We start from the raw sequence: 14644 nt of genomic DNA, 5'->3' as shown, positions 1-14644 counted from the left end.
GGGGGGGGGGGGGTGGAGGCTCAGCACTCAGGAGAACCGGGGGGGGGGGTAGGTCAGCACTCAGGAGAACCCGGGGGGGGGGGGGGGGGGGAGGTCAGCACTCAGGAGAACCCAGGGTGGGGGGGGTAGGTCAGCACTCAGGAGAACCCCGGTGGGGGGGGGAGGTCAGCACTCAGGAGAACCCGGGGGGCGGGGGGGGGGAGGTCAGCACTCAGGACGAACCCGGGGGGGGGGGTGGGGCGGGTCAGCACTCAGGAGAACCACGGGGTGGGGGGGGGGGGGGGTAGGTCAGCACTCAGGAGAACCCCGGGGGGGGGTGTAGGTCAGCACTCAGGAGAACCCGGGGGGGGGGGGGAGGTCAGCACTCAGGAGAACCCCGGGGTGGGGGGGGGGGAGGTCAGCACTCAGGAGAACCCCGGGGGGGGGGGGGGTAGGTCAGCACTCAGGAGACCCGGGGGGGGTGGGGGTGGGGGGGAGGGTCAGCTCTCAGGAGAACCCCGGGGTGTGGGGGGGGGGGGAGGTCAGCACTCAGGAGAACCCCGGGGTGGGGGGGGGGGGAGGTCAGCACTCAGGAGAACCCCGGGGTGGGGGGGGGGGGAGGTCAGCACTCAGGAGAACCCCGGGGGGGGGGGGGGGGGTAGGTCAGCACTCAGGAAGACTGGGGCTTGCGTTTTTCCTGGACCGTGCAATATGTGCTTATTGCAACCTCATGGCTTTGCCTCCCTCTCCTTTGTCAGAGGTTGTCCATCGTATTGATGTAGGCCTTAGGTCTCTACAACTTTGCCACAGGGTAGAACCTGGTTGTTCTGTCTCTCCTCCTCCTCCTTTCTGTGTGCATGGTGCCGCCTTTCTCCTGGCCTTTTGCCCTCCATCTGCTTGTTGATGGTGAGTGGTTTCTATAATGTCTTTGTGAGAGGCGCCATGACCATCTGTTATCTCCCTTTGCTCAAAGTGCACATGTGCCTTTCTCAAGCACAAGTTTCTTCCTGGATGTATGACTCAGTAGAGGCAATAAAACTGCCCTTTGAGTCCAGCAAAGCCAGTTTCCTTTATCCTTGGGTTAAACAGGATTGTTTGAATTGCCAATTCTGGGGTAGTTATGGCATTTTTAAACCTAATTCCACAGGATTACTGCAGCTCTCCAAAGAAATGTACAAAGTCCAGGCCTATTCCGACCAGATCTACTCTGCACACAGCGCATTCTGGTGCCTGTGACACCAAAATCCCACTTGGGTTGAAGAAGCTGCTGATTGATGTGGGCAGCTGCCTCCGTTAAACGTACATTTGTGACACTTGATCTACCCCCATTCTCGTCTCTGCAAAAATGGGAGGTGTCTTGTTCAGAGGCGGGACCTCTAATTCATGGGCATATCCACCATTTTGTGTATTGCTGTAGACTCTCAGTCACCGCAGAAATTCAGGCATTGCTCAAATGGTACTTGTGGTAGTCACCACTGTTGTATTATATACTGTATACGAGGGTATTACGGTAAGGCCCCTGTACTACAGGTACGGGGGGTAGATCCCTGCCTGCTGGCTCCGCCCAGTAGGCAGAGTATAAATGTGTGTGCACACCGAGCTGCAGCCATTTTGGCAGCAGCTGCGGGTGGCTACCACATCTCTGCGTAATAAAGCCTCAATTACTCTCTACTCTCGTCTCGTCGTAATTGATAGTGCATCAATACTTTTAACGGCAGGTCACTGGTTTTGGTGTGGCCCATGATGCTTTAAAAAGCACTATTATTGATCTAACAACAGCACAACCGATATTGTTGTGATAAGAATCACATGTACCTTTAAGGAGGCATATTTTAAACTACTGTTGGTCATAAGTACTGAGACAGGATGTGATGTAATAACCCCATGACTCTAAACGCAGTCGGCACCAGTAAAGGAAGCCAAGTCACTCCCTCACTGGGTGTTGTACATACAGAGCCTTACCTTCAAATAAATAATTTATTATTGTTTTACCAATCCTTGTGATATGATTGGTACGCTTACACTGAGTAGAAGAACATAACCGATATTATCCATTTAAAATCTCTCCTTCATTGATTTGACAGCAACAAAGTTATCACAAATTGTGGTTAAACTTAATAAGACCTCCCTAATGTCCATGGCTGAGCCATTTGCACAGCGATGTGCTCCATATACTGCAGTTTCATTCGCAAGAAGGAGGTATAAGAAAGGCTCAATTATAATTTATGTAAATCAGTAAATGCATCTTCCTGGCCCTGTCACCTCAATCAGGCCTCCACTTTATTACCTCTGCACATTTTTGGGGGCATCTGACTAGATTTTGACTATTTTAATAAAGAGGCAGAAGGATGGCCAGCAGTCCCTCCTGGAAAGATTTTCAAGTCACTGCCAAAATGGTGATGCCAACAATGGATGGAGTTCCCATCAGCACAATTCATTTCCCTGCTTTCCTTCCTGCTGGATTGAACCCATCAAAAAATGTAGTCATCAATTTCTGTACTTGTTGTGTTGAGTTAGTATTGCTGCCTTTTCTTTCCTGAATATTAAATATTGAAGACCAGTGAACCCATTTGTGCAAAAAGCTTTTTATTCCTTTTGTTGAGAGAAGCAGCATCGCTCCTCAGGAGGAAACAAAATGTGAGATTCCAAAGGTTTTGAATTATCCAGTTCACTGCCCTGTACTTAACTAAACCATTAGTTACATTATACAGTGTGCACACATTTTATTTTCAGAGTAACTGCACCATAAAAGCAACTTCTGAATATTTTCCAGGCTGCTGCTTTTGTTTACTTGAAAGTCAGGCCTGTTTATTAAACACCACAATACAGTTTTTAAGAATAATCATCTAATGTGTATTTAATGAGGACATGGTGAGTCCACACCCAGTGAGAATAAAGAACTTTAACTTATTTACAGTTACATTATATACAACTCCCAGTGGATCCCCATCGGGTCTGTGCAGGGACGGTGTCTTACTGGCTGACCTTTTATACATTGCCAAATGCCGTTTCCCCTCCGTCAGTGGGGTAGCTTGCACTCCGTGAAAATCACAGGAAGATAATCATTCCCACCCCATAAGTCCTGTGTGGGATTTGACATTCCTACTTCCCCTGCAAAGTCCGAAGACACCCTCAACGGCTGATGAGGAGGAGGAGGAGGAGCAGGAAGAGGGACTTTAGAGGGGTTTCACAGGACGGCGCAACATCGTGGGCCGAAGGGCCTGTACTGCGCTGTAATGTTCTACGCTCTACGTTCTACGTTCTATCGGACTCTCTTCGGCTCTGCTAAAGCGTTGTGAGCCCGATGTGCCGGTGTATACCCCGGAGAACATTGTCTGCGGCAGGAGCACCGTGGTGGATGAACGGCAGTAGGGAGCTGAACCGTTTAATCTGGATCCGAGACCTCAGATGTCTGCGTCTCCATGTCTGAATCCGAAGAGACAACGTCGGGCATGTTGGCGTCAACACTGGAGGCGTCACAGCCGGCTGGCTCGGCAATGAAGGCAGAGGATCCAGAACAGGATTCTTTCCAGGAACCTCACAAAGGACCAACCTCAGTCAGCGAATATGATCCAAATGCCATCTCATTAGTTGCCCCTGAACCTGGTGAGAGACTGGTCCCATTTGACGGACGACAATCCCAAAGAGCCAGTGAGCACCGTCAGTGAAGTTACGAACGAACACCGCATCGACAGGTGCGGATCGTTGGAGAGGTCGGCATTGAACCGAGCAACACCCTCGTAACTCCTGGTTATGGCGCACCTTCACACTGATGTCTGAAAGAATCAGACTAAGTCAGGTACGAAGCCTACGACCCATGAGCATCTCAACGGGGGCCACCCCCACACCAGTTACTGTGCGCGTAGTTTTCCTGTACGAGAACAAAACAGATGCCAGCCTGGTGTCCATCGAGCCTGAATTCTGCCTCTTTAGGCCCCATTTAACCATCTCGGCCAAGCTGGATGGTATGGGGGCAGCGCAAACATGCCAAATCCCGTTGCCCGTCTTGAAAATGGCAAATTTTTCACTCATGAAAGAGGCCCCATTATCTGTTACAAGCACCTCCGGGTCGAAAAATAAATGCGCAATTGCTCGACGGTCGCCCAGGAGGTGATCGTCGCCATCTTGTTGACCTCCAGTCATTTGGAGTGCGTGTCCACCAGGAAGAGAAATATCAAACCCAGGAATGGACCGGTGAAAGCGATGTGTGTGTGAATCCAAGGGCACCTCAGCCACTCCCAAGGGTGTGCGGGTGCTGCCTCGGGGAGCTTCTGCTGCTCTTGACAGAATGAGACCTGTAGGGCCAACATCTCAATGTCCGTGTCCGAATCCGGCCACCTCGCCAGCATCTTCATTTTGGACACTCTGGGGTGTCCTTTGTGAAGGTCCTTTCATTCGATTTCCTGGCTCTTCACCGGAACGACAACCCTCATGTCCCACAGGAGGATACCGTCTTCTACGGTCAGCTCTGAGAACTTTGAGGAGAAAGCCTTCAACTCCCTTGGTAGCTGTCAATGCTGCCCAGCATATAACACCAGCTGCTGTACTTTGGCAAGGACGGGGTCAGTTAGTGTCCAGTTACAAATACATGATGCAGTGATGAGCAAAGTCGCCATGAAATTCAGGACAGCGACCACGTTGTCTGCCATATTCGCAGACACCTTCAACCTCTCTTTACAACAATCTGAGGTCCCTATCTGCTTCAAGAATACAACCATCATCTCTGTACCAAAAAAAGCCAAGCAGCGCCCCTTAATGACTATCATCCAGTGGCTCTGATATCCATTGTCATGAAATGCTTCGAAAGGTTAGCACAATAAGAATTCTTACAACATCAGGTTAAAGTCCAACAGGTTTGTTTCAAACACTAACTTTCAGAGCACTGCTCCTTCCTCAGGTCACCTGCTGGGATTGTACACAGCTGTCAGGATGGTGATCAATTATGTGCTGCTTGTAATTCTATTGGGTGAAGTTTAAACACTGCTTGCGATTCTATTGGATAAGTTTAAAAGTAGCAGCTTCAGGGATTGGATCGCATCCAACTGGGGTGGGCTATTGATTTTTGAACATTGTATAAGTACTGTGTTCGGAACAGGTCTTGGCCGATATTCAGTCTGTTCTCCATGTACACGTAACAAGCTTGATTAAATAGCCATCTTGTCCAGGTTGTCGTGTTTGTTCCTCTCTGTACTGAGCTGAGCCACAGTGAAGAACCCCACATGGAAGCTGACTCAATACACAGGTCTTGAAACCGCTCCTACATCAGACCCCACGCACCCCGGACATACTCTCTTCCACCTTCTTCCATCAGGAAAAAGATACAATAGTTTGAGGTCACATACCAGCCGACTCAAGAACAGCTTCTTCCCTGCTGCCATCAGACATTTGAATGGATCTACCTCGTATTAGATAGAGAAATACAGCACAGAACAGGCCCTTCGGCACACGATGTTGCGCCGAACTTTTGTCCTAGGTTAATCATAGAATTTTGGACAATTTTTCATGGCTAATCTACCCAACCTGCACATCTTTGGACTGTGGGAGGAAACCGGAGTACCCGGAGGAAACCCACGCAGTCACGGGGAGGATGTGCAGACTCCACACAGACAGTGACCCAAGTCGAAATCGAACTTGGGACCCTGGAGCTGTGAAGCAATTGTGCTATCCACAATGCTACCGTGCTGCCCTTAAGAAGTTAACCTACACTCCATTATTCTACCCTAATCCATGTACCTATCCAATAGCTGCTTGAAGGTCCCTAACGTTTCTGACTCAACTACTTCCACAGGCAGTGCATTCCATGCCCCCACTACTCTCTGGGTAAAGAACCTACCTCTGACATCCCCTCTATATCTTCCACCATTTATCTTAAATTTATGTCCCCTTGTAATGGTGTGTTCCACCCGGGGAAAAAGTCTCTGACTGTCTACTCTATCTATTCCCCTAATCATCTTATAAACCTCTATCAAGTCACCCCTCATCCTTCTCCGTTCTAATGAGAAAAGGCCTAGCACCCTCAACCTTTCCTCGTATGACCTACTCTCCATTCCAGGCAACATCCTGGTAAATCTCCTTTGCACCTTTTCCAAAGCTTCCACATCCTTCCTAAAATGAGGCGACCAGAACTGCACACAGTACTCCAAATGTGGCCTGACCAAGGTTTTGTACAGCTGCATCATCACCTCACGGTTCTTAAATTCAATCCCTCTGCTAATGAACGCTAGCACACCATAGGCCTTCTTCACAGCTCTATCCACTTGAGTGGCAACTTTCAAAGATCTATGAACATAGACCCCAAGATCTCTCTGCTCCTCCACATTGCCAAGAACCCTACCGTTAACCCTGTATTCCGCATTCATATTTGTCCTTCCAAAATGGACAACCTCACACTTGTCAGGGTTAAACTCCATTTGCCACTTCTCAGCCCAGCTCTGCATTCTATCTATGTCTCTTTGAAGCCGACAACAGCCCTCCTCACTATCCACAACTCCACCAATCTTCATATCATCTGCAAATTTACTGACCCACCCTTCAACTCCCTCATCCAAGGCGTTAATGAAAATCACAAACAGCAGAGGACCCAGAGCTGATCCCTGTGGTACACCACTGATAACTGGGCTCCTGGCTGAATATTTGCCATCCACCACCACTCTCTGTCTCCTATCGGTTAGCCAGTTTGTTATCCAACTGGCCAAATTTCCCACTATCCCATGCCTCCTTACTTTCTGCACAAGCCTACAATGGGGAACCTTATCAAATGCCTTACTAAAATCCATGTACACTACATCCACTGCTTTACCTTCATCCACATGCTTGGTCACCTCCTCAAAGAAGTCAATAAGACTTGTAAGGCAAGACCTACCCCTCACAAATCCGTGCTGACTATCCCTAATCAAGCAGTTCCTTTCCAGATGCTCAGAAATCCTATCCCTCAGTACCCTTTTCATTACTTTGCCTACCACCAAAGTAAGACTAACTGGCCTGTAATTCCCAGCGTTATCTCTATTCCCTTTTTTGAACAGGGGCACGACATTCGCAACTCTCCAATCCTCTGGTACCACCCCTGTTGACAGCGAGGGCGAAAAGATCATTGCCAACGGCTCTGCAATTTCATTTCTTGCTTCCCATAGAATCCTTGGATATATCCCATCAGGCTCGGGGGACTTGTCTATCCTCAAGTTTTTCAAAACGTGCAACACATCTTCCTTCCTGACAAGTATCTCCTCGAGCTTATCAGTCTGTTTCACACTGTCCTCTCCAACAATATGGCCCCTCTCGTTTGTAAATACTGAAGAAAAATACTTGTTCAAGACCTCTCCTATCTCTTCAGACTCAATACACAATCTCCCGCTACTGTCCTTGATCGGACCTACCCTCGCTCTAGTCATTCTCATATTTCTCACATATGTGTAAAAGGCCTTGGAGTTTTCCTTGATCCGACCTGCCAAAGATTTTTCATGCCCTCTCTTAGCTCTCCTAATCCCTATTAAGTTGATCTTTTCTCTACACCTTGCTATAACTGTAACATTATATTCTGCAGTCTCTCCTTCCTTCCCTATGTACGGTATGCATTGTTTGTACAGCATGCAAGAAACAATACTTTTCACTGTATACTAAAACATGTGACAATAATAAATCAAATCAAAATCAAATAAAAAATCAAATCATAGAACAAAAAACAAAAAAAAATTACAGCACAGGAACAGGCCCTTCGGCCCTCCAAGCCTGCGCCGATCCAGATCCTCTATCTAAAACTGTCGCCTATTTTCTAAGGATCTGTATCCCTCTGCTCCCTGCCCATTCATGTATCTGTCTAGATACATCTTAAATAATGCTATCGTGCCCGCCTCTAGCACCTCCGCCGGCAATGCCTTCCAGGCAGCCACCACCCTCTGCGTAAAGAACTTTCCACGCATATCTCGCTTAAACTTTCCCCTCTCTCCTGAACTCGTCACCCCTAGTAATTGAGTCCCCCACTCTGGGGGAGAAAGCTTCTTGCTATCCACCCTGTCTATACCTCTCATGATTTTGTAGACCTCAATGAGGTCCCCCCTCAACCTCCGTCTTTCTAATGAAAATAATCCTAATCTACTCAACCTTTCTTCATAGCTAGCGCCCTCCATACCAGGCAACATCCTGGTGAACCTCCTCTGCACCCTCTATAAAGCATCCACATCCTTCTGGTAATGTGGCAACCAGAACTGCACGCAGTATTCCAAATGTGGCCGAACCAAAGTCCTATACAACTGTAACATGGCCTGCCGACTCTTGTACTCAATACCCCTTCTGATGAAGGAAAGCATGCTGTATGCCTTCTTGACCACTCTATCGACCTGCGCAGCCACCTTCAGGGTACAATGGACCTGAACACCCAGATCTCTCTGGACATCAATTTCACCCTGGGCTTTTTCATTTACTGTATAGTTCGCTCTTGAATTGGATCTTCCAAAATGCATCACCTCGCATTTGCCCGGATTGAACTCCATCATAGATTGGTTTGTGGACTTGGTCTGCAGAGGAAGACGGCTCAACGCATTGGCATGTGCAATCTGGGTCCCTGAGTGGTGCTCGAAAGAGCAATCGTAAGCAGCCAATAACAAGGCCCAGTGCTGAATCCTTATGGAACCAATTGACTTCATGACAAATGGCCAGCAACAGCTTGTGATCCGTGATGATAATGAAATGTCGGCCATAGACATACTGATGAAATCTCTTCACTCCAAATATCATCAAATAGAAGCCTGGCAAAATGATGGGTTCCAACCTGGCTCCAGAAAATCAGGGAGGTTGCTCAGCCGAGTAGGTCGCAGCGTCGATAGCAAACCAGTTTACTCCTCATCGCCAGTTTAATAAGGACGGGAGTCCACACTGAGTAAGAATAAAGAACTTTGATCTATTTACAGTTACGTTACAATACTGACTGACCGTTTATACAGAGCTGCATGGAGCTGTCCTGCCCCTCAGTGGGCGACGTTCATACTCTGCGAGAATAACGGGGAAAGTATTCATTCCCACCTCATGGAGTGAATCGCAGGGGGGGGTATCTCTGTATTTATCTCTCCAGGTCATTCTTCAGGTCAAGAAAGCCTTTTGAGTGAGAATGCTGAAATGGGCGGACTCTTGCCCTCTGGAAAAGGTTGATGACTCATTCGTCCCTGGTGGAGGTTTACATTCCGATGGCTGGATCATACACCATGCATTCTCTGTCTTGTCTATTTGGCTCTGAGTATCCAAAGCTGTGGTCCTTAAAGGGGGTCCCAGTGGCTGCAAAAATATTTGTAGAGTTGGGGATGGGGGGGGGGGGGGGGGCAGCATTAATGCTGCTCCTGGTCCCACAAAGATTAAATTCCCCACTTCCTGCCTGCCTATACATGACCCTCCCAGAGATCACCTCCCTCTCACCTTATTTGTCAATAGATCACATAATCTCTGCTGCTGCTCAATGATTCCCCCTTTAATCGACCACATGGGGATGCAGCATCTGTGTCCAACTGAGCAGATCTTGGAGACGACGACAACACCTGACAAGGACTCTCCACTGATAACCCTGCCACTAACCCTTCCTAAAGTTCCCAGCACCATAAGCGCCAGTCTTCAACCAATCTGACTCACTCCACAACAAACAACGGAATACATTGGATACAACAAAGGCTATTGGCTCTGACGACATCCCGGCTGTAGCACTGAAGACTTTTCTCCAGAACCAATTGCACCAATAGCCAAGCTTTTCTAGTAAGCAAGTCTCCATAGCTCCGGCTGACCATAGGCTGCTTTCCCTTTGAGGGGGGAGAGCTGTTGATGGTGATTTAACCTGAGGCTCACCATACCTCAGACGAGGGGCAACGCTGAGAAGGTGGGGCCTTCATAATAATCTTTACTGTCACAAGTAGACTTACATTAACACTGCAATGAAGTTACTGTGAAAAGCCCCTAGTCACCACATTCCGGCACCTGTTTGGGTCACAGAGGGAGAGTGATCCTGCCATTGGCGAATCCACTCACCGACGTCGGGAGAAACGAGGCTGAGGCGAGTTCTGAGCCGTCGTCCATTAGTAACTCCGTCAGGACAGCCCTAGTGGTGGCACGCGGGGTTGTACAACAGCGTAAAAGGATTCAGTCCGGCTCGTCTCCGAAAGGCCACCGGTCATCCCTTTGACAGTGTTGACCGCCTGCTTGGCCAGCCCATTGCAGGCCGGGTGGTGTAGGCCAGTTCTCATGTGCCGGCTTCCATTTGCGGCCATGAACAATTTGAAGTTTAAAAAAAAATAAATGTAAAGTGCCCAATTCATTTTTTTCCAATTAAGGGGCAATTTCGCCTGGCCAATCCACCTACCCTGAAATTCTTTGGGTTGTGGGGACGAAACCCATGCAAACACGGAGAGAATGTGAAAACTCCACGCGGATAGTGACCCAGAGCCGGGATTGGAACCTGGGTCCTCAGCGCCGTTAGGCAGCAGTGCTAACCACTGCACCACTGTGCTGCTCTCAATTTGAAGTCTTGACTGGTGAACATTGCTCCGTTATTGAACATCAGGACTTCGGGTGGACATTAAAAATGTCTCGCAGTTTGTCCACGGTCATTCGTGTAGTCGCGGTCTGTACCTGGTGGACCTCCAGCCATTTGGAGTGGGGATCCACCCGGAGAAGGAATATCACCCCCAGGAACTTGCCGGCAAAGTCCATGTGGACGCAGGACCAAGGCTTTCCCGGCCATTCCCAAGGATGCATCCGAGCCGCCAGTGGGACTTTCTGGTGTTCTTGGCAAGGGCCACAGTGCTCGGCCACTCTCAATGTCCAAATCCATCCCAGGCCACCGACTTAGCTGGGAGCCCACACCTTCATTTCCGTCCCCCCCCACCCCCCACTTCCCAGGTGCCCATTGTGCTCCTGTCCTTTAGCAAAGATATACGACCCTCTCCAGGACGCCCACCCGTATCACCCACAAGAGGACGCCATCTCCTACGCTCAGCTCAGGAAGCTTCGTGGTGTAGGCCGCAGATCACATGGCAGTGCTCTATGCTGGGCCCCGTATTGAACCATATGGCAGGCCCGCGATAATTGCAGGTCCGTCTGGTCCACTGCTTTATATGAGATGCCGTGACCGGCAAGGTGTCTATGAAGTGGATGGCTGCGATTACCTCCGCTGCTGAAGCTGTTGCCGGCGGTCTTGTGGGGAGGGGCAGACGGCTCAATGCCTCGGCGTGAGGTATCCTCGTGCCCGGGTAGCGTGACAGGGGATATTCACAGGCCACAGGAGCAAAGCCCACCCTAAAACCCGAGCAGATGCGATTGGAGGGATTGCCCAATCCTCTTTAAATAATCCCAGTAAGGGCTTGTGGTCCGTATCAATTGTAAAGGCGCGCCCGTATACGTACTGCTGGCATTTCCGTACAGCAAGCACGACGGATGAACCTTCCTCTCGACCTGTGCATAATTCCATTCAGCGTCGGCGAGCGTGCGAGCGGCAAAGGCTATCGGCCGTTCCGAGCCATCGGGCATCCAGTGTGCTACAACCCCTCCGATACCATAAGGCAAGGCGTGGCACACGAGGAGCACTGGCTTCAACCCCTGAGGGGGTCGTAACATTCCCAATGGTGGAAGATCCAGGGGATATAGTTTGAGGATAAGGAGTAAACCTTTTAGGACTGAGGTGTGGAGAAAGTTTCTGCACCCAGAGAGTGGTGAATCTGTGGAATTCGCTACGACAGAAAGTAGTGGAGGCCAAAATGTTGTGTAATTTCAAGAAGGAATTAGATACAGCTCTTGGTGATATAGGGATCAAGGAATATGGGGGGAAGGCGGGATCAAGGTATTGAACTTGATGATCAGCCATGATCATAATGAATGGTGGAGCAGGCTTGAAGGGCTGAATGGCCTCCTCCTGCTTCTATTTTCTATGTATATTTTTGTGTATGAATCCAGCTTTTCCCTCTCAAACTGCAGGGTTAATTCTATCATATTGTGGTCATCGCCCATAGGGTTCCTTCACTTGAAGTTCCCTATAGTTATTACAAAAAGTTTGGGACAGATTGGGGCTCTTATATCTAGGAAATGAAAGGATGACCTTGTGGAGGTCTTTGAGATTATGAAAGTGTAGGCTCAGAGATCTTTCCATTTGTGAGTAAAACCAAAATAAAATACACGATCGGCCTGAATAAATCCAATAGGGAATTCAGGATAAACTTCTTTAAGTCTTTCAAATGAGAGTTTAAACCAGAGCCCTTTCTGCCTGTTTGTGTGGATGGAATAATCACAAGGAACTATATCCCTGGTATCCTGGACACTTTTATCTCTCAGCCAACATCATACAATAAAAATTAGCTATCTGTTCATCCTCACATTGCGATGTGGATATGGGGTCTGTCTCCTTGCCCTACACTATTGTGTTATGTAATGGCTGGTTTAGCACACTGGGCTAAATCGCTGGCTTTTCAAGCAGACCAAGGCAGGCCAGCAGCACGGTTCAATTCCCGTACCAGCCTCCCCGAACAGGCGCCGGAATGTGGCGACTAGGGGCTTTTCACAGTAACTTCATCTGAAGCCTACTTGTGACAATAAGCGATTTTCATTTCATTTCATTTGGAATAACACAAGCTGCCACTCGATGCAGTTTTGACTAAAAGATGCTCCAGACTTTGAAGTGAGTTCAATGTATTTTATTGAACTATTAGCACAGTTCTCAATGAGTTCGACTCTCTGCTAATTTAAATGCAGTAACTCAGTCGAACTGAGCCAGCCTTGCTCTAAGCCACGTGCTGGGTGTGATGCTGAGGATACACCCTGTCTCACTCTGTAGATGTTGGTGTGTGGAAAGAGGCGGCATGTGAGTGCCTCATCCCTTTTACAGTGAGATACCACCCCTGAGTGTCCTGACTGCTCATTGGTCGTGTCCTATTCTATGTGTTCATTAGCTGCATGTTTGCATATCATGACATCTCCCCTTTTTTATGTTTTGTTGGCGTATCTGAATGCATTTACATGTGAATGAGTCTGTCTAATGTGACTGACGGAGGACAACAGAACAGAGCAAACAAAACAAACGTTCACAAGTCCAATCTCTGAGGCTTGTGTCTGATCCTGGTCGACCGCCGGAGAGGTGGTGGAGGGGACGACGGCGCCTTGATAGGCAGAATGGAAGCCTGACTGGTGGGGCAGATCTGCACAGGGCTGCGTAGTGGCTTGGCTTCCCACAGTTTAAACAGCGTCTGCCTCTTGCAGGGCAGTGTTTCTTTAAATGGGCGGTGCCACAGTTCGAACAATTCATGATGTCGGCGCACTGATGCTCCGTGCGTCGTTGCACATGTGCAGTGCGGTTCTCAGACATCTGCACCTCCGCAGTGCGGGTTTCGGCCGCTTTGTTATCCTGTTCGCATTGCGCATGCATCGGGCCCCGGGAAGAGCGCGCATCAATGTTGAGGTGCTGCATCCGGGAGATGGCCTGCACACTCTCCGCCTCGTGGGAGGCTAGTCTATCATTTTCTGCCGTTTTGTACTGGGAATAGCAATTTTTAGCGTGCGCATGCACTGTGCATGTTTCAATCGTGACTGGCAGGGTCATATGCTTGATCTTCAGTAACTGCTCTCTGAGAGCATCAGAGTGAACTCCAAAAACAATTTGGTCTATGATCATGGAGTCAGTGATATCACCGAAGTTGCAGGATTGCGCTAGTAGTCTAAGGTTAGTTAAATATGAAGTGAAGGATTCATCTTTAACTTGCAATCGCTGCTTGAATATGTAGTGCTCCAAGATTTTGTTGGTGTCCACCTCACAGTGGCTGTCAAATTTGTCCAGGATGGTCTGAAACTTTGTCTTGCCCTGGTCTTCGACGAAGTGAAAGGAGCTGAATATTTCCCAGGCGTGATTCCTTGCCCAGTGAAGCAGTTGAGGCTCCTTCATTACATGTTTTTAAGGTAAAGATAGATAGTTTTTTGAAGAATAAAGGGATTAAGGGTTATGGTGTTCGGGGCCGGAAAGTGGAGCTGAGTCCACAAAAGATCAGCCATGATCTCATTGAATGGCGGAGCAGGCTCGAGGGGCCAGATGGCCTACTCCTGCTGCTAGTTCTTATGTTCTTATGTGATCGCTCGTTGTGGTGAGGAAAAGAGATATCTTCCTTGCATCAGATGCACCACGTAAAGCTGAAATTTCTGCTTGAATGTCCGCCAGTTGGCATTGAGATTGCCGGAGGTCCTGAGCTGGTGAGGAGCCTGAATCTTTTCCTTTGGGCCGGTATACATTTGCTGGTCATCATGGATCTTGCTGAGTTGAACTAACTAGATTGAACCCCTCGCCTGGTACCATGTTGTGTTATGTAATTTGGAATAACACAAGCTCCACTTGATGCAGTTTTGAGTAAAAAACAGCCTTGCTCTAAGCCACGTGCTGGGGTGTGATGCTGAGGATACATCCTGTCTCACTCGGTAGATGTTGGTCCGTGGAGAGGCGTGTGTGAGCACCTCATCCCTTTTATAGTGAGATACCACCCCTGAGTGTACTGACTGCTCATTAGTTGTTTTCTATTCTATGTGTTCAGAAGCTGCATGTTTGCATATCATGACATGCACACAGTGGGAATTGCTGCATCGTGGATCAGACCTGCCTTTGGGCAGAAAACTCAGGAAAAGGGAAGAGGAAGATATTATTATTGTTATTATTACTACCTGG

Source organism: Scyliorhinus canicula, chromosome 20 (genome assembly GCF_902713615.1).
Source record: "Scyliorhinus canicula chromosome 20, sScyCan1.1, whole genome shotgun sequence".
NCBI classification, from domain to species: Eukaryota; Metazoa; Chordata; class Chondrichthyes; order Carcharhiniformes; family Scyliorhinidae; genus Scyliorhinus; species Scyliorhinus canicula.
This window is presented reverse-complemented; position numbering follows the sequence as displayed.